We start from the raw sequence: 19,206 nt of genomic DNA, 5'->3' as shown, positions 1-19,206 counted from the left end.
CTACATTTAGATGTTAGCACATCAAGCACCAAAATCAATTGTAAATAAAACTTAAACTAATGAAGTGGAATAAAGACTAATTCATTTGCATTTTTATATCCATGAGAACATGATGTGTTTTGTTAAAATGAATTTGCAGAGATCAGTATATAGACTATTTAAAGGAGGCTTCCTCTGCAAAAATCTAAAGATAGAAAAATGATAAATAATAGCGGAAATAAGTCATTCACTCTCACATCCAACAATTATTGAACACAAATATCAAGCACTTTCATGTCATCAAAAAACATGTCTTCAACTATGAAAAGACAAACTTTGAATTGGGGCACAAATGAATGAATTATACTATTTTAATAGGACTATAACTAATACTCTTTTGAGACATACGCAAATACCTAAGAAATATCTGTTTAAGTCCTTAGTGATTTAAACTATAGGAAATAGCAGATGGGGCAGAAAAAACCCTCAGAAACTTGGTAGTATGTGCTGAGTATTTCAGCCCTAAACCCAACCTCCTGATTCTGGGCACTTAAACTAAAATCATAGATTTGTCCAACATTGTTTTCTGAAGAGAAACTGTCAACTTCATTACCCAGGGGAATGCTGCTAAATAATTAGAAGAATTAGTATCTACCTTCTTATTTGGCCTTATTTAAAAATAAAAAGCATCCTTCAAGAGAAAATGTATGGGGTTTTGACATTTATTAAGTGGCTTTTATATGCTAGAAACTTTAAGTGAGTTTTTTCATGTAATCCCTTTGACATACTTGTATTATACTGACTCATGTTTTGGCTGAGGTGCAAAAGGCTTAGAGACATTAAGTAAGTAGCAATAATACTACTGACAATAATAGCAAGAAAACAGCAGGTAATTTCTGCTTAACATTTGGAACGCGCTTTATACTTCATATCACCATATTTACACAATAGCAGTTTTTCTTAAGCAAGTCCAAGGGATTCAGGGAACCTTGGATAACTCATTTAAGCCCTCTAGGACTCATATGTGAAGTATGTGTAATAATAACCACTTTTATTCAAATGTGAAAATTAAATGGAATAATGTGTATAATTTTCAGCACATTGTCTGACATTGAGTAGATGTTCAATAAATGATAGTTTATAATATAAATAAATACAACACCTCTCCTTATTTGATGGGAAACCTGATCACAGGTCCTTTGAATATTAGGAAAAAAATAAAATTTTGAGGTGCCAGGGTGTCTCAGTTGGTTAAGCATCTGACTGTTGATTTCTGCTCAGGTCATGGTCTCGGGGTTGTGAGATTGAGCCCCAGGTTAGGCTCTATACCGGGCATGGAGCCTGCTTAAGATTCTCTCTCTCTCCATCTTCTCCCTCCCTCTCTAAAAAAATTTAAAATTTCCTGTGTGTACATTTGCTATTCTTCCTAACTTCCATTAATAAATTGCCTTTCCTGTCATGGTTAGTCACTATTTAAAAGTCACCTAAAATTTTCTGACCAAAATTTTAGCTTTCCCTCTAGTGTGGAAAAGTAAAATGTCTCCCTCTGCTCTGTCTTCCATTTTGTTTTTTACCCCCAGGTCATGACTGAGTCACAGCTACTGGTAGATGTATTCCTTATTTTAGAGAAAATCTAAGTAAATAGATGGTGGTAAAATTTATTAGATTGCTATGAGAAAATTCCTCAAGTCCCTTGTAAGTTCCCAGCAAATCTTAACTGACTTCCAGCATTCCAGTGAAACACGACTCCAAGACAACTGGACAAAGTCCTTTTGGAGGGATAAGATGAGAAATAGAAAGATAATTAGAGGAAGAGTTTTCTAGAAAGTATTGGGACTGATTTAATTGTGTATTTAATATTCCATCTTTCATAATTCTCAACTCTGATGCTTTGTAATATCCCATCATCTCACTCCACTGTCACTTCCAGAGAAATAGCAGACACATGCTCATTTCACCTCTCAGCATGTATGCCTACTCTCTGGCTCATCACCAGTGTCAGTCAGATGATGCGGCATTTATAGGGACCATCTTTTTAGTCTTTAATCCTCAGTTCTTAGCTTCCCTTTTTAGTCTGTGGTATGTTTTGTAATAATGGACAAATGGTTAGACTGCCCTGCCCTGCCTGGCTTTGTGATATTCATTTCCCCTTTCCTCAATGAATTTGCAAACCTTGATTATTTATATAAATGATTCCATAAAGCTTTCATATGAGAACAATTTGCTGTCACTTGCAGAGAGTCCTGACCTTTCAAATGTACTTTTTCTGGCTTTCCTCAATCATTTCTATTCTCTTTCTCCCTCTCAGCAGACCAGTCCTCTCTTAGAATTCCAAATGTGGAACTTAATAGCATCATCCACTTCTCATTCTGCATGCTCACTTGAAAGCACAACTCATTAAAATCTGAAAGCATGGGGTGCCTGGGTGCTCAGTGGGTTAAGCCGCTGCCTTCGGCTCAGGTCATGATCTCAGGGTCCTGGGATCGAGTCCCACATCGGACTCTCTGCTCAGCAGGGAGCCTGCTTCCCCCCCACCCCCGCCTGCCTCTCTACCTACCTGTGATCTCTCTCTGTCAAATAAATAAATAAATAAATAATCTTAAAAAAAAAATCTGAAAGCATTTATTTTGTTTTTAAGATTTGTTTATTTATTTTGGAGGTGGTGAGGGGCAGACAGAGAGGAAGAGGGAGAGAGTCTTGAGCAGACTCTGAACTGAACGTGGAGCCCTACACAGGACTTGATCCCAGGACCCTGGGATGATGAACTGAGCTGAAATCAAGAGCTGGATGCTTAACTGACTGTGCCACCCAGGCACCACAAAATGTGAAACCATTTAAATATGCATATAAGGAATTCCCATTTCCCTTGAGCCTTCTCAGTCCAGAAGGACTTATTGTTCTCCTGCCACACTCTTATGTTCTCGGTTTAGGGAACAATAATGCTATTGCTTGCTTATTTCTCTTTCACTACTTCCCACTCTCTCTTCAGAAAAGCCTTGTGCGTTCAAGTCGTAGCTCAACTGAGATCTTCCCGATAGAACCTATCCCACCACACACTTCCAGCCTCTGGCAAATTCATCTACTGGCACTTCATACTTTGGTGGGGTGGTTGGCAAACTATAAACTGTTTATGTATGGTCCATGAGCTAAGAATGGCATTTATGTTTTATATGGTTATAAAAAATTTAAAAGATGAATAATATATCATACTATGTGAAATCTATGAAATTTGAATTTCAGTGTTCATAAAATTTTATTAGAACCTAGCCACATCCATTCATTTATAGGTTGCCTATGGCCAACTACATGGTACGACAAAGTTGAGCAGTTGTAAGAGACTATATGGAACATAGTAACAAAAATATTTGCTATTTGGCCCTTTATGGAAAAATTTGTTGACCCCTGCTCTATTACCTTGCAATCCCAAGTATAATTCACGAACCAACAACATTGTCATCTGGGAGTGTTAGAAACACACACTGTCTAGGGGCACCTGGGTGGCTCAGTGGGTTAAGCCTCTGCCTTCAGCTCAGGTCATGATCTCAGGGTCCTGGGATCAAGCTCCGCATTGGGCTTTCTGCCCAGAGGGGAGCCTGCTTCCCCCTCTCTCTGCCTGCCTCTCTGCCTGTGATCTCTCTCTCTCTGTGTCAAACAAATAAATAAAATCTTTCATTAAAAAAAAAAAGAAACATATACTGTCTGGCTCCTTTCCAGACCTACTGAATTAGAATCTGCAGCTTAATAGGATCCCCAGATGATTCCATCCACAATTAGGTTTGAGAATCATTCCTCTAGGACTCCTTGTGCTGTCTTAAAATTGTTTGTGAATATTTTAACAGATGAAAAAATGGAAACATGACTAGGATATTAAAATGTACAAGTTATGGCAGATATCTATAATTTAAGACAAATTTGGGTCACTGCAAAAAAGCAAAGTGCAATTTAGAGGAATAAAAATAAAATCAATATGAAATTAAAGCAGAAATAAGAAAACTTAGATAGCCAGGAGAAAGTATAAACTTAGGATCATACCACTTATAAATGTGTTCATTTAGTAATATCACATTTCAATTATATTCATATATTCAGTGATATATTTATGATATATTCAATATATATTCCATTTTTATTGTGAAATATGAGTCCCATTAGCAATAATTCTTTTTAAAAAATTTTTAAAAGATTTTATTTATTGACTTGAGAGAGAGAGTGAGAGAGAGCGCATGAGAGGGGAGAGGGTCAGAGGGAAAAGCAGACTCCCTGCTGATCAGGGAGCCTGATGCAGGACTCGATCCTGGGACTTCAGGATCATGACCTGAGCAAAAGACAGTTGTTCAACCAACTGTGCCCACCTGGGCACCACCCAGGTGCCCACAATAATTCTTAATTCTTTATAGGTTATGCAGAATTCATTTGTCACAAATTTGAATTTGCTTATTTAATAATGCATAGCAGTGATATGATTTGGTTATCTGATGTCTTAAGATGTGACTATGAAACTTTTGGTGAATGATACAGGGTAAGAGGCACCTATTCAAAACCACTGTTGGACTGCTCAGCAATTCAAAAGGGGTATTAGGCATTTATATGTCAATTTCTTATGTAGGCAATGTCACATTTAAAGTCATGGTGATACTTTTACTGCCATCACAGTTAACCGATAGCTCACACTGGCAGCCCAATGTTAAGGTCTAAGTAACTGAGGCCCCTAATTTTTTTCACCAGTGAAACAGAAGAAATATCTTTTAGGCTGTGCTTTAAAGGCTTAATAGGAATTAACTGGTGATGTGAGTGTTAGGAAAGGTGGGAAATGCAAGGAAGTATTCACAACAGAAATGAGAACATGATGTGTTCAAGGAACTGAAACTAGACAGTTGTAGCTGAAGCATTCATGAGGGAGGTGAGGTGACATGGCAAAATATAGTACAGAAGAGGTAGACAGGGGCCAGATTAGGTTCTCATATAAACTATAAAAAAGATTTTGGTATTTATTCTAAGAGCAGTAAGAATTGGGACAATGGGATTTGGGAGTGCAAATGGGTAATTGGGACAATTATTTAGAAGGGTGTTCCAGTACTCAGAAAAGAGGTGATAGAAAGCTAAACTGGTTTAAGGATGCTATGGAGTGAAGATATTCAGATAAAGTACACAGGAGTTAGTGATGAAAATACTTATGGGACATAACGGATAGGAAGATGTTCAAGAATGACTGACAGTTTCTTGCCTAATCCAACCATCTAAATGACAGAGTCATTGCCAGTGATGCTAAGAAGCTTGCCACACACTGAGAGCATATTCTCATATAATCAAAACCCTATGAACTCAATGAGAATACTCCATGGCATGGCAATTACTTATATAGAGATTTTAACTGGTATGTATTTTTAGAAAACATACCACAAATACATGTTCTGATTTTCATATTTTGTTATCTTTTTCTTAGTTTAGTATTAGCTTTACTAGTATCTCCAAAGATACAAGTAAAGATACTTAGTTTTGAGAAAGTTAAATGAACGACAGTAGCTAGGTGTACAAAGAGAGAATATTTCAGAAAGCAGTTGTTAGCGAGCTCACATATACCATGTTTTACTTGTCTCGGTCATATGTTTAATTTTGGTGGAGGGAAAAAGAATTTTCAAATAAGAGTAAAACGTGATAGAAACATAATGCAAATATGCAAATATTCATTTCACAAAACATGTAAAAATTTTGCATCATTAAAATATCTGCATTTTATTGGAAAGATATGTGCCATTTCTAAAACAATGGCCATATGCACTAAAGGTAAGACTAATAAATATTTTAGAAGTGTGATATAAAAAATCAACACTGTTTATGTCATAAACTCCTTGATAATGATAGCCTCTAATACAATATGTATTAATTTACTTGTTGTGGTTACTAAAGTTACTCCCATATTTTATATTTCAGGAGATCTGAGAGTTTTTGCAATGTATTAATTTAAAAGTGCAAGCATATTTTTGAAAGGCATATGTTCAAAAACAGAAAACACCCAAAGAAAAAGTTATTTTACTACTATGATATAGTATGAATGGACATGTAACTCTACATTGAAACTGCTTGGCTAGTTAACTTTCCAAAATAAAAGGAATTTCACTTATTTTGAAAAGTTGAAATATTTTAGAATGTGGATATTCTAACCTGTGTTGTCAGCCTTGTTGGATTTTCACATAGGCTAGTCAGAGTGGAAAATATGTATGGTATATAGTTTTCAAATTATTAATTGACTCAATTGGATTATTAAAATCAATAATTATTTCTTTAAGGATTTTGTTAATGTCATATTTTTAAGTTTAATGGATTATTACAAAGGACTACTTAAATTTTTGGAATACATTTTTAAACATTTGTTATTTAAATTCCATTTAGTTAACATATAGTGTATAATTAATTTCAGGGGTAGACTGTTGCACATAATATCAGTTGCACATAACTGTTGCATATAACACCCATATGCTCATTACACCACGTGCCCTCCTTAATGTCCATGAGCCAGTTACTCCTCCCCCCCACTTCCCCTCCAGCAGCCCACAGTTTGTTTCCTAGAGTTAAGAGGCTCCTATTGGGGGGGGGTCCCTGGGTGGCTCAGTCCATCAAGCATTTGCCTTCAGTTCAGGTCATGATTCCAGGGTCCTGGGATCCAGCCCCACATCAGGCTCCCCACTCATCAGGGAGTCTGCTTCTCCCTCTCCTTCTGCCCCTTCCCCCACTTGTGCTCATTGGCTCTCTCTTTCAAATAAGTAAATAATTAAAAGAAAGAGTCTCATGGTTTGCCTCCCTCTCTGTTTTCATGTTATTTTATTTTTTCTTCCCTTCCCCTAGGTTCATCTATTTTGTTTCTTAAATTCCACATTTGAATGAAATCATATGGTATTTGTCTTTCTCTGACTGATTTATTTTGCTTAGCATAATACTCTCCAGTTCCATCCCTTTCATTGCAAATGGCAAGAAGTTTTTTTTTTTTGATGGTTGAGTAATATTCTTACACACACACACACACACACACACACACACATACACACCCCACATCTTAATTTTTAGAATAGTAATACAAGTGAAAATTGTGAAGAATGTGGAATTATCTTATAAAGGCTTTGGTTTTCCTATGCTTTAAATATGTATACACACACACATATCCATTTACTGAAATATGCCTATTTTCCCAAGGCACTATAATTTTATCATTACTAGCTCAATAGTTATTATTGAGCTAATTATTGAATACATCATTAAATACATATTATATGCAAAACACCATGTTGGTTCCTATAGGTGATATAAAAGGCAGGGAACAGAACATTTTAATACTCAATTCTGTACCCCTTTCATGAGTTTTGATTATGTATTATATACTTTAAGCAGATGAAGAGTTGAAGAGCAATAGAATGTATTTAATTATTTTATCAAATCCAAGAAATAAAATATCTGTGAATAAAACAAAACCTACTGCAAAGTGAAATAATGGCATTGTTTATCAATGTAGGTAATATTTGATTTTTGTTATAGTTTGTTTTCATTAAAGTAATTTGGTAACCTAAAGAACTTTATAGTAATAGTTATATATCAGAGAACTCACGTTAAAAAAAATTCTGTTAAGCAAACTTGCATTTATTTATAGCAACACAAATTCACATAATTAAAAGTTTAAAAGATAAAGTCCTCAAATTGTTAATAAAAGTGTCAAAAAAGTGACCAGTATAATCCTGTCATGATGTTGTAGCACCAACATACATACATTATTTTTTCATTTACATGAGCCCTTTCTGTAAAGAAACTTTAAATGCTGATATAGTTTTACAGAAAAAAAAGATAATATTTACCTTTAATACTTACTAATATTACTAACCTTATCCAGCTCAGGAGGAGCACAGTTGTCCAACTGATCATTTTTCACAGGAGACATTGAATACATTATGTGAATTATTACCTTAATGGTGATATATATTACATATATATGTGATATATATTACATATCACAGTAGCATAGGTAGCATTAAGTAGGGCTTTAGGAAGGTGTTACTAAGTTTGAATGATAGCTAGAGGTAAATCAAGTCAACTGACTTTTATTTTTAAACATCAATTGAATCTCATTTAGCTTAAAATAGTCACAGAAATCACCGGGGACCCACATTTCAAAAACTCAAAGAATATGAGGTTGTGGTTGTATATACATTAAAACTCTTAGTACTCTTTTATGTACAATGAGAATAAACATATTTAGTAACATAATCAAAACTATTTATGATAACCAGATTCTAACTTTATATTAAGTATAATTAAGTATGTTGCACAACCATTTTTATGTCACCAACGTGCCCTGATGAGGTCAGCCTTTTGGAGAAGTGAAGTAGGCAACAAGCATACAGACCTGCATGATGAGATGTGGGGCATGTTTTCCCTTTCGACCAATCAAGGAATTCAATTGTTGGAGTGACATTTTCAATGTCAAAATGGCCCTCTCTCTGGACAGGGTAGGACTTATTAGATATTGCTACCCTTGGATGAATTTTTGTATTAAATCTTTTCCAATTAACAGCTGGATAAGAATAAGATGTCAACAGGCCTTTGTACCAAGGGTGTAGGGGCCTTGGGGAAGAAAAGGGAACACTCATTATGGAGATAATATGGGAAGGATAGAACAACAGTGAAAGGGAGATACTAAAGATGTAATTGGCTTACATCACATTCTTCTAAGGCTGACCTTGGTCTTTACTACCTTGTAGGGCCATTACTACCTTGTGGCCTTTGTGTGAGTGAGCGCCATTTGAAGCTCGAGAATGTAAACTTACCTGCATGTCCACGTTAACCTATTTCACCAATGCAGTGAAAACACCTGTGGGAAAACTTGGATCTTCACAAAAGTATAATGAGTGACTTCCTGTGCACTCTTAGAACAGCTGCTGGGGCTCTTGAAGATTTTACATTTTACACTTTTTGAATTTCATATTTTCTTTATGGAAATGTGCCTATAGCATCAATAATTTTTTAAATATATATTAAACAAAGGAAGCATAACCTTTGTCACCATCTTAAATGGTGAGTCATCAAATTACAAAACAGGACACTTTGATGTTGACCATTCTGACTATGGTACATTTTAATTCAGCCATTTTGATGCCACTGTCTTGGCATACAATCCCTGTTTTCTTCTTTTATTTTTTGATCAGTAATAATATGTTCAGCAGACATTCCCAACCCTATTCCATCCTTAACCTGTCTCCAATTTGGATAGACTTCGACTTTATTTTGTATTATTTAATTTTTATGTAATGAGTATATATTAATTTTATTCTAAAAAAGTCTGTTAAAATATGATTGTATAAGTAAGTTAACTTCTATGATCATTATCAATTCTTCCTCCAACACCATCATTCTGCAGTTTGTGAAGTTGAATGCATGTTTATGACTTCAGGAACAATTATTTGAGAATTCCCTGTGCAGTCTGGAGCTTCAAATAAGGGATCTAATTTTGACCTACTCTGCTTAACTTATAATGTGCTTAGGAAACCTATAGTATGCAGAGTGGTCCATTCTGTAGGCCAGTGGTTTTTGACATTTACAACTTGATACCCCCTTTTGAAACAAAGATCTCAGTCTCCCCTCCTACTCCTGGTCCATCCATCAAGAATATTTTTATGGATTTCACTTTCAAAAATTTGTGATAAGAAAATACTAGCTGGATTTTCTATAGCTTAGTCTAAGACGTAAGTTTGTTTCTGAAAGAGAAAATTTCAAATTCATTCATATTTTATCTTCATTAGTCTAACTGTTCTTATTTATGCCATCTTATCTGATATTTATTTAGTATAAAGTCAGGGTGGTGATTAAACACTTCGGCAAATGTGTCTGCTTAACACATTATTTGGTAATAAATAGACCAAGTTTTTTTTAGGTTGCATTAACATTTTTTTTTATTATGTTATGTTAGTCAGCATACAGTATATCATTAATTTTCAATTTACTGTTTCATGATTCATTGTGTATAACACCCAGGGCTCCATGCAATATGTGCCCTCCTTAATACCCATCACTGGGCCAACCCATTTTGTGTACCAATTAAGTAATTTTCTTTTTCAGACATCATAAGTCGTTAATGGAATTTTTTTACTAGTTCAAAAATAGGTCTACATTACCAAAATAATTAGACTCCCCTAACTATAGTGGTTGACTATTGCTGCAAAACGAGACTCACGTAGCATGTTTATGGGTATACTTACAATTATTTTTGAAGGATGGTGACGGTTGGCCTATAGATGCTCATGGATATTGGATGATATCTCTGAAAACAAACATTTAGAAAAATGCAATGAGAACTCTATAAGTAAAGTACTATTTAGAATAACTACATTATTCATGTATAAAGCATAACTGAAAAATAATAAGGCTGATACCTATAAGCACCAGAAGACAATTTCATTTATATAAAATTATTGTAAAAAAAAACCAGAACATTAGTACAACTTAAAGAGAATACTAAACATCAGTTAAGTATTATAAATGAACCAGCAAAATCATAATTTAAATATTAAGTTAAAACATTATTTCACATAAAATCATTACAGAACAGAATTAGTGAAATGGTGTTTCACCCATAGGTATGAAAATGATACTAGAAGCTGGAAGGGCAACTTTGAAAAATCACCATTTCAGTATCAATGATTTAAAAAGTATCGATAGGCAGTATTTATTTTGAGATTTGAGAAAACAAGATTCATACAAATATTAGCCAGCTACATTTTTGTAAGACAAAGAAATTTGCTGTAACAATGTTAATACTTAACATGTTTTTCCAACGTAAGAAGTTCCCTAAAACACATAAAACCTGACCAAAAGGTTTTAAATACACAGATTTTCTTAAAATATGAATCTGTGGGAACCCACTCAGAACCCCAGAGTTGGTATAAAGCTTATTTTAAGTTGAAGACATTTTGAGATGCAACAGATGCAGAAAAAAATCCTCCTCTGAGCTAGCCTTATTTGTTTAAAAGCTACAATTTCTCGGGAGTGAGGCTACCAGAAATGCCCTCTCCATGGAACTGTATGACTCTGTATAAGATGGAAAGACCACTTGTACCTGTACCTGTATAGACAAACACTGTCACGAATTTATCTCTTGTCTGTTCTCTTAAAAATCCATTTGTCTTTCCTAAACAAACCTATTTGTTTTTCCCAGAGAATTTGTTCCTCACTCCTCACTTATCTCTACTAAGTTAGGTATATTAGTCTTTAACTTTACCATTAAACAAGCCAACTGCTTTTTTGTTGGCCTCATATGTATATGAAATAAAACTTTTTCTCCTGTTAATCTCTTGCTTGTCAGTTTAATTTGCAGTTCTCAGAAACAGAATCCAACAGGGTAGAGGAAAAATTTTGCCTCCCCTGCAAAACTAATTCTTCCATTGGTTCAAGTAAATAAAATCAAATAATGTAAAGACCATTAGAGTTATAAGAAATAAATAAGAAATATTAATTATATTATTTGAAGACATTAAAATATTTTAGCTCATAAATTTATCAATATAAATTAAATTTATTTATATTATTATAAATATAATAATATATTTATAATATATTTATGTATTTATATTAAATATATTTTATTTTATTAATATATTTTATATATTAGATATATTTATAGTTATGTGTATAAAGTATATATGTTTCAGAAGAAGAAGATTAAAACACGCTTTGGGGGATGCACTAGGACCTAATGATGTATGTCATTAGATATTATGAAATCGATTGCTTTAAATGAGAAGCATATTTTAAAAATCATACTTTGGGTAGAAAGCTCCAGTTTTTATCTTCAGGTTTCATGTACTTAAAATTCTTTCTAGATGATTATTATGTGAAATTAATGTATTTTCCAATATATTTTTAAGAGTACAATCAACCTCTTAATTTATTTATTAAATTTATTTATTTATTTATTTATTTATAAATTTAAATTTATATAAATATAAAACATATCTAAAGCATAGTATAAAATACTTATGCAATAAATATTAAAGCCACAAGTTAAATAATTTAATGTCACTATCCTTTTAATCATTCAAAAGACAACAGATTATAGTAGCAAATTTTTGTATTTTTCATTCCTTAATGAAAGAGCAAATAAAAAGTAATTAAATAAATGTAAAGAAAGTTCTGTCTTCAAATTAGTAAAAAAAACAGCATGGGTAAAAGCTGTTATATTCATCTAAATGTCAGAAAATACCTTTAATATTATAAATTTGTACTGGTATTTTCTTGTCTCTTACAACTCTAAATAATACAAAGATTTATAAAATAATTATGTGAGAACACATGATCACATTAAATTTCTATGTTCATCAAATGTTAGGGGATCTGTAGTAAACAAAATAATTTCTTCATGAAAAAATATATAAAAGTGGTTCTATCTTCTATATTTCAAGAAGCAGAGGTACAAAATTAGTAACAATCTTTGAGCAATGATGAGATTCCATGTTTGCTGAAGAAGCTGGTGGCCAAGTTATTAGTCTGAACAATAAAAATTAAACATAGAAATGCAGGAAAGCATGAAATCATTTCAGTACATAGTAATGAGCTGTTCTACCTGCTTGATACTTAATATTGTAGCTCCCACATAATTGTAGAAGTACCCTTGCAGGGAATAAAACATTTGTGGTCACAGAACTGCTGTCAATGGAATTACAGCCCCCTAGTGGTTAACTATGACGATTGCAGTCAAAACACTGAGCTCCAATTGTCATTTTGCCTTTTATTCATGAAGGATTTATTGCAGATTTCCGCAACCCCTTATGGGGAGGATTAAGAGATAATGAAGCACTTCTTCTCCTTTATATATATAAAAAAATCAATCTTACAGTTTAGAAAATTACTTCTAGACCTATCAACTGAAAATATATTTTCTGGTGTTCCCAACATTTTCATATACATTTCTAAAATTTTAGTTAATTTTGAAGAAGTCTGGAACTCCCTAGGCAAAATTAAAGCTTTTCTCAATTTCTCTCTCTTTAGCCTCACTTGCTTTGCCTCTGCCTCACAGCCACGACATTCTTTATAATAATTTTTTTGCATCTACCATACATGCTCAATCTTTTTCTTTTAGTTATCTGTACATAAATCTGAGATATATTTTATCAACGTTGTGTCATTTCCCATTTATATCCATCTTACTGAACTGTTATCTTTAAAATTTCCACATGACTTTCGTAGACTTTTCTGCTTTGGAGGCTAGTGACTCTAGATAGAAAAGAATGATGGCCACAGCTTTAAGTGCTAATGCAAACACTACGTAATTCCTTCCTACAAAAATAGTGCGTACACTGTCTTTCAACTTCACATGTGCAGTCCTATTACTTCTGGTGATATTTATAACTGATTTATAAAGTGACATTAAGGGTGATTTTGTGGTTGTTCAAGACAGATTTTATCTTACTTTTCCTACAAAAATTATTGTTACTTTGCTTTCAGCCTACCCTGAGAAAGAATATTATAAAACAGTAGCTTCAGTTCCAAATTGTGCTTTAAAAGTCATAAGAATCCTGTAAAGATGTAATGGATAAGTTTGCTGCTTTATTTCTCCCCAGCTGAAATTACAGGGGAAAAGCAGGCATGTAAAGTAGAATGTCTATCAAAGAAATGCCTATCTTACTGTGGCTAAGAGTCATCATTAACATGCCAGTACTTAATCTTGAGCAGAAGGAATACATTACAAGAGAGCTTAATGTACTTCTTTAGAATGGCATGGATATTTCATATTTAAAAGGAAGGAGGTCATCTTTCATTCAGGATTACAAGATGATCACATTCAAACACAATGGTCACCCTTTGCTGACTACTTTGACTTTTAAAAAATCTACTGTAATGAAGTATGACTTACATATAATAAAATGTACATGTTTAAATATAGAGTTTGACCAGTTTTTAAAAATTTTTATATTAAATTTTTAAAATTAACATTTAGTGTATTATTTGCCCCAGGGGTGCTGTTCTGTGAATCGTCAGGCTTACACACTTCACAGTACTCACCATAGGAGTCTGACCAGTTTTAATGAAGATGATACACACCTGTGCAGTCCCATACCAATGAAGATATAGAACGTTTCTGTCCTACTGTTCCTTTGTAGTTACCCCTCACCAACTCAAAGCAACAATTTTCTTATATGTATCATTTTAGATTATTTTTGCCAGCTCTAGAAGTTCATATAAATGAAACCATAAGGCATGCTATTCTCTTTTTTTATTTCTTCTGCTCTTTGTTCAAAACATTTTTTTCTCTTTCACTGAGTCTTAACAGAGTATTTAAAACGAACATATCCCCTTGCCTTATCCTGTTGATTTATTCACTTAAATTTTCTTAACTTTCTCTTCAAATTCATTGAATTCTCTAATACTACAATATTTGTCTAATGTGATACTGCCTTTTAAACTTACTGTGTTGTGTTAAAGAAAGCAATGGAGTGGGCTATTTGTGACACTTGCAACAGTGAGTTACAAGTCCAAGAACATGGCAAACCAAAGAAGCAATTGCAAAAGACAAAATCACTGGAAAAGCTTTCAAACACAAAATAGTGCATTGACTATTACATCCTCATATCTAGTACAGTGCAAATAAAGAAAACAATTATTTTGAACTGTGTATAAAGTATATATGTTTCAGAAGGAGAAGACTAAAACATGTTTCAGGGAATGTAGTAGGACCTAATGATGTATGTTATTAGATATTATGAGATCGATTGCTTTAAATGGGAAGCATATTTTAAAAACCATACTTTGGGTAGAAAGCCCCAGTTTTTATTTTCAGGTTTCATGTACTTAAAATTCTTTCTTGATGATTATTATGTGAAATTAATGTATTTTCCAATATATTTTTAAGAGTACAATCAACCTCTTAAAATTATTTTAAGATCTGATTTTTCATTTGAGGTCATGGATACAACCCCAAATCTTTTTTATCATTTTTATTGAGATAGAATTCACATGCTATACAAGTCACCCATTTTAAAGCATACAATTCAATGGTTTCTAGTTATACTCACAGAGCCGTATAACCACTGCCACAATTTAGAATGTTTTCATCATCCTCAAAAGAAACCGTGTCTACATGTCACTCCTGACTACCTTACCTTCTACCCCCACCCAGATCCACCCCAACTCCAGCCAACAAGAAATCTTTTCTGTCTCTATATATAGATTTGTTTATTCTGGAACCTGCACACCTTTGAGAGATACACTTGCTGGGAATATCAAAGAAGTTGTTTCATACTAAGAAGAGTCGGCAAATAAAAGAAACTTTGTGGTTAGACTCAGGTAATATAGTCTTGATTAATTTGGATAAATCCTTAATTTTTTTACACTTCTGAATGTAATAAAATTTTGTAACTGAGTTTCTATCATCCCTATTTTTGTTACTCAATTTTTATTTTAGTACCACAAAATCAATAAAAAGGAAAGCATCCTCAAAGTACTCCTGTTCAAAAACAATTGATTTCAGAAAACTTCAGTTTCAAACTCTGGAAAGTTCCATTGCCAGTCCATTTCTTTCATTTTTCCCATTCTAACCAATCAACACTTGCAAAACTTGATGATTCTTTCCAGAAAGGAAGCATTTACATCAGAAAACTTTTAGGTGTGTGTTATGTGCAGTTGAATGCCATTAAGAAGCGGTTGATTCAAGCTTGCCATCTGTTTTTGTTTTTTGTTTTTTTTTCCCCTAAATATCTAACATGAAACACACTTCCTTAAAATTACATCTATTCAGATGATTTTTATGAAGCAAAATTGTCTTTCATTCTTTTCTTTTTTTAAATAATTTTTTATTGTTATGTTAGTCACCATACAGTACATCATTAGTTTTTGATGTAGTGTTCCATAATTCATTGTTTGCATGTAACACCTAGTGCTCCATGCAATACATACCCTCCTTAATACCCATCACCAGGCTCACCCATCCCTCCACCTCCCTTGCCTTTAAAACCCTCAGTTTGTTTCCCAGAGTCCATAGTCTTTCATGGTTCTTGTCCCCCATCTGATTCCCCCCCTTCATTTTCCCCTTCCTTCTCCTAATATTCTCCATGCTATTCCTTGTGTTCCACAAATAAGTGAAACCATATGATAATTGACTTTCTTTGTTCAACTTATTTCACTCAGCATAATCTCCTCCAGTCCCGTCCATGCTGATACAAAAGTTAGGTATTCAGCCTTTCTGATGGCTGAATAATATTCCATTGTGTTTATGGACTACATCTTCTTTATCCATTCATCTGTTGAAGGGGATCTCGGCTCTTTCCACAGTTTGGTGATTGTGGACTTTGCTGCTATGAACACTGTTTTATTAGTAAATAATGATTCCCTCACCTTTAAAAATAAACTGAAATCTTTGAAGATACACACACACTTGATTTGCAGAAGTTGATATGTGACTGGTACCTCCTTGTTTTCCCTTTATTTCATTCTTTGTAAATATTGCCAGTGACTAAGTAAATGTTACACAGAGTATATTTTGGACATGTGCACTTGGCATATTTTTTAGACTTAAGGATGTTAATCAAGGTGCCATGGAAAAAGTATACCCAACCTCTTGAGTGAGACAGACTTGGGCTTGATTCCTGGCTCCTCCTTGCATTAGTTACGTGTCTGGGCACATGGCTTAAATTCCCTGTGTCTCCTTTTCCTATTTATTATGGCTGTTGTGAAAATTACATGAGGGAATATATATACTTTGTCAAAAGTGCTGACTAGGATCAGGGGGTGGGGTCTCAGTATTTGTTAATTTCTTTCCCTTCGCCTCCCCTTTTTACAAGGGGTACACACGACTTCTTTATTGAACCACATCCTGCCTCAGAGAGTCTGCTCTGTATTTCCTAGATGAAATGGTAAATATAAGTAACAATTTCAGTAACTCTGTAGTTTAAAAGTTCTTACAAGAAGTTGAATCAATAGAAAATTGAAATCACTCAACAAAACCTACATTGCAGATTTTCCTGGGCTATGCATTTTCCTTCTGGTTACTGTTTCTGCCAGGGCACAATCCACATGAAAGTTAATGGTTTAAAATTTGCTTATGAGATATGTGAATGTTTCAGCTTGGTTTCAAAGTAATCCAGTATACTCAAGGCACACATGCAAGTGAATAATAGAAGAAGGATCACAAAAGTAAACAGACTTCATTCTATAAAATACTTTACATTTTTTTTTTACCTTTTAGATCATACCATTTAACTCATTTGTTTGTGTTATGATCACATCTTTCCATATTCTGTAATTCACAGATTCATTGTCCTTAAACCACATGAAGGTCACTGGTTTGTTTCCTTATAAAAATGACATAATGGATTAAAGCTGGAATTCTGTAGCTGATGACTCATGCCTGCATTTGTACATTTCAAGAGATGTAATTTATAGAAAGGAATCATCCAGCCTTGAGCTGTTTCAGACTTCAGTTGCTCTAGCAAATTAAAAACATAAAGACTAGCATAAATAAATGCACACAACCTGTCAACGGGTCAGTCATCTAATTTGAACCATGAAAAATACTCTTGTCTTTTACACGATTCCTTCACACTTGTGAAAAAATATATATACATACATATATATGCATATATAATGTATATCATATCGTATACACACAGGGTCTCTTACCTGTATCAGTAAGATAAGAATGAAAGACATAATCTTGAATATATTCACATGTACTAATTTTCTGATTATTGAAGCCCATAATGTAAGTTCAGTTTCTATTTACTCTGGATTTATGAATCATGACATGATTCTCAAGGACAGTATGATGTAGTCAAAATTTTGAGGGCTTTCATTTACTATGCCATATAGCCTTTAAGAGGCAGTAGCCCATGGTGGAGAAGAACCTGATTTCAAGTTTAAGAGATTTGGGTTCTCTTTGTAAGCTTTTGCCAATAATTAGCTGTGGGACCTGGAAAAATCAGGGACCCTCTCTAAGCCTTAACATATTTATCACTGGAACACAAGCAATAGTAAGTGCGTTACGAATGTTATCAGTATACTTTAGTTGTATTGATTTGTTAAAGAGCTTGTGTTAATGTATTAATGTTTTCATAATGTCATCCATGTATTTTGGAATTGTGAAGTACTTTGTTAATATTCCTAAAAATAGCAAGCTCTATAAATTATCTAATAATTATGAATGGCTCTTTTGGTATTGAGAATTAATAGTCACTTGATATTCAGACAATTGGTTTTATCTGAGAGTTTAATCTACAGCTCATCATTTACTTACTTAATATAAGCCAAGGTATAATTCAGATATCTAAGGGCTTGCTAATCGGAAATAACTCCTATGAAAAAAGCAAGCAATTCATATGACTCCTACTTGTAAGAAGCTTACTATTTTCACTTGCATTATTCAACTAACTTAATCCATTACTATACAAACAGAAGGTGCTGAACTCATGCTTGCTAATTTATTTTTTAAATAAGTTAAGTTTCTGTTTTTTACAAACGTATTATGCATCTGAGAAGTTCTGTGAGTCAGTAAAAAAGAGATTTGGTCACGATATGTTTAGATGACAGTGAACAAGGCACCTGAGAGAGTTTATCCGCATTCATATTCCTTCTTCGGGTTTTGGGACAAAAAGTTTTTTATATCAGTATTTTAATCCCATACAATTTTTTATTTTTTATTTTTTTATTTTTTTGTCTACTCCATTCACTGAAATTTCTCTAAGTTTCACTTAACAGTGGCTTTGGATTCCCAAATCCTTTAGGTAGGGCTCATATATTGGATCTCCATCTGGACTCCAAATTACTGGAGATCACAACTTAAGTGTTGTTACCTCTCCTGGGAGGCCTTGGAGTATGCAGTAAAATGTACTGTTAAACAGAACCCTAGCAATAATTAAATGTAATAATATATAAAGTTGGGGGAGAAAAACCATTTCATTTTGAAGAATCTGAGAAAAATATTTCCTGAAGCTTTTCACAGTCAACGATCACTGTTTGAACCTCTGTTCTTTTCTCTCTACAACCTTCTCTCCCTTGGAAAGTTCTGAAATTTAGGTAAGCCAGAATAGTATGGATTGAACCAAACTCCTTTATCCCCAGGCTTGACCTGTCTCCAGAGACCCAATATATTTTCAGCTATTCAAAGAACATGTGATGGTGCATGTATGTATTTCATCTTGCCAAATAAAATGTAAGTTCCTCCATGGTAGGAAGCACATCTCACAAAAAAATGTTCTTTAA

General features: G+C 33.6%; 1 protein-coding gene across 1 annotated transcript in view; it reads right to left on the bottom strand.

Moving 5' to 3' along the window:
* HTR2C (5-hydroxytryptamine receptor 2C) overlaps nucleotides 1-19,206 on the bottom strand; it is a 284,332-nt gene that overhangs the window by 250,402 nt on the left and 14,724 nt on the right. The window contains exon 2 of the mRNA XM_032331448.1: nucleotides 10,218-10,279. The gene's annotated coding sequence lies outside the window, so the exon portion shown is untranslated. The remainder of the gene's footprint in view (nucleotides 1-10,217; nucleotides 10,280-19,206) is intronic.

This window comes from Mustela erminea, chromosome X, assembly GCF_009829155.1.
Source record: "Mustela erminea isolate mMusErm1 chromosome X, mMusErm1.Pri, whole genome shotgun sequence".
In the NCBI taxonomy this organism is placed as follows: domain Eukaryota; kingdom Metazoa; phylum Chordata; class Mammalia; order Carnivora; family Mustelidae; genus Mustela; species Mustela erminea.
This window is presented reverse-complemented; position numbering and strand designations above follow the sequence as displayed.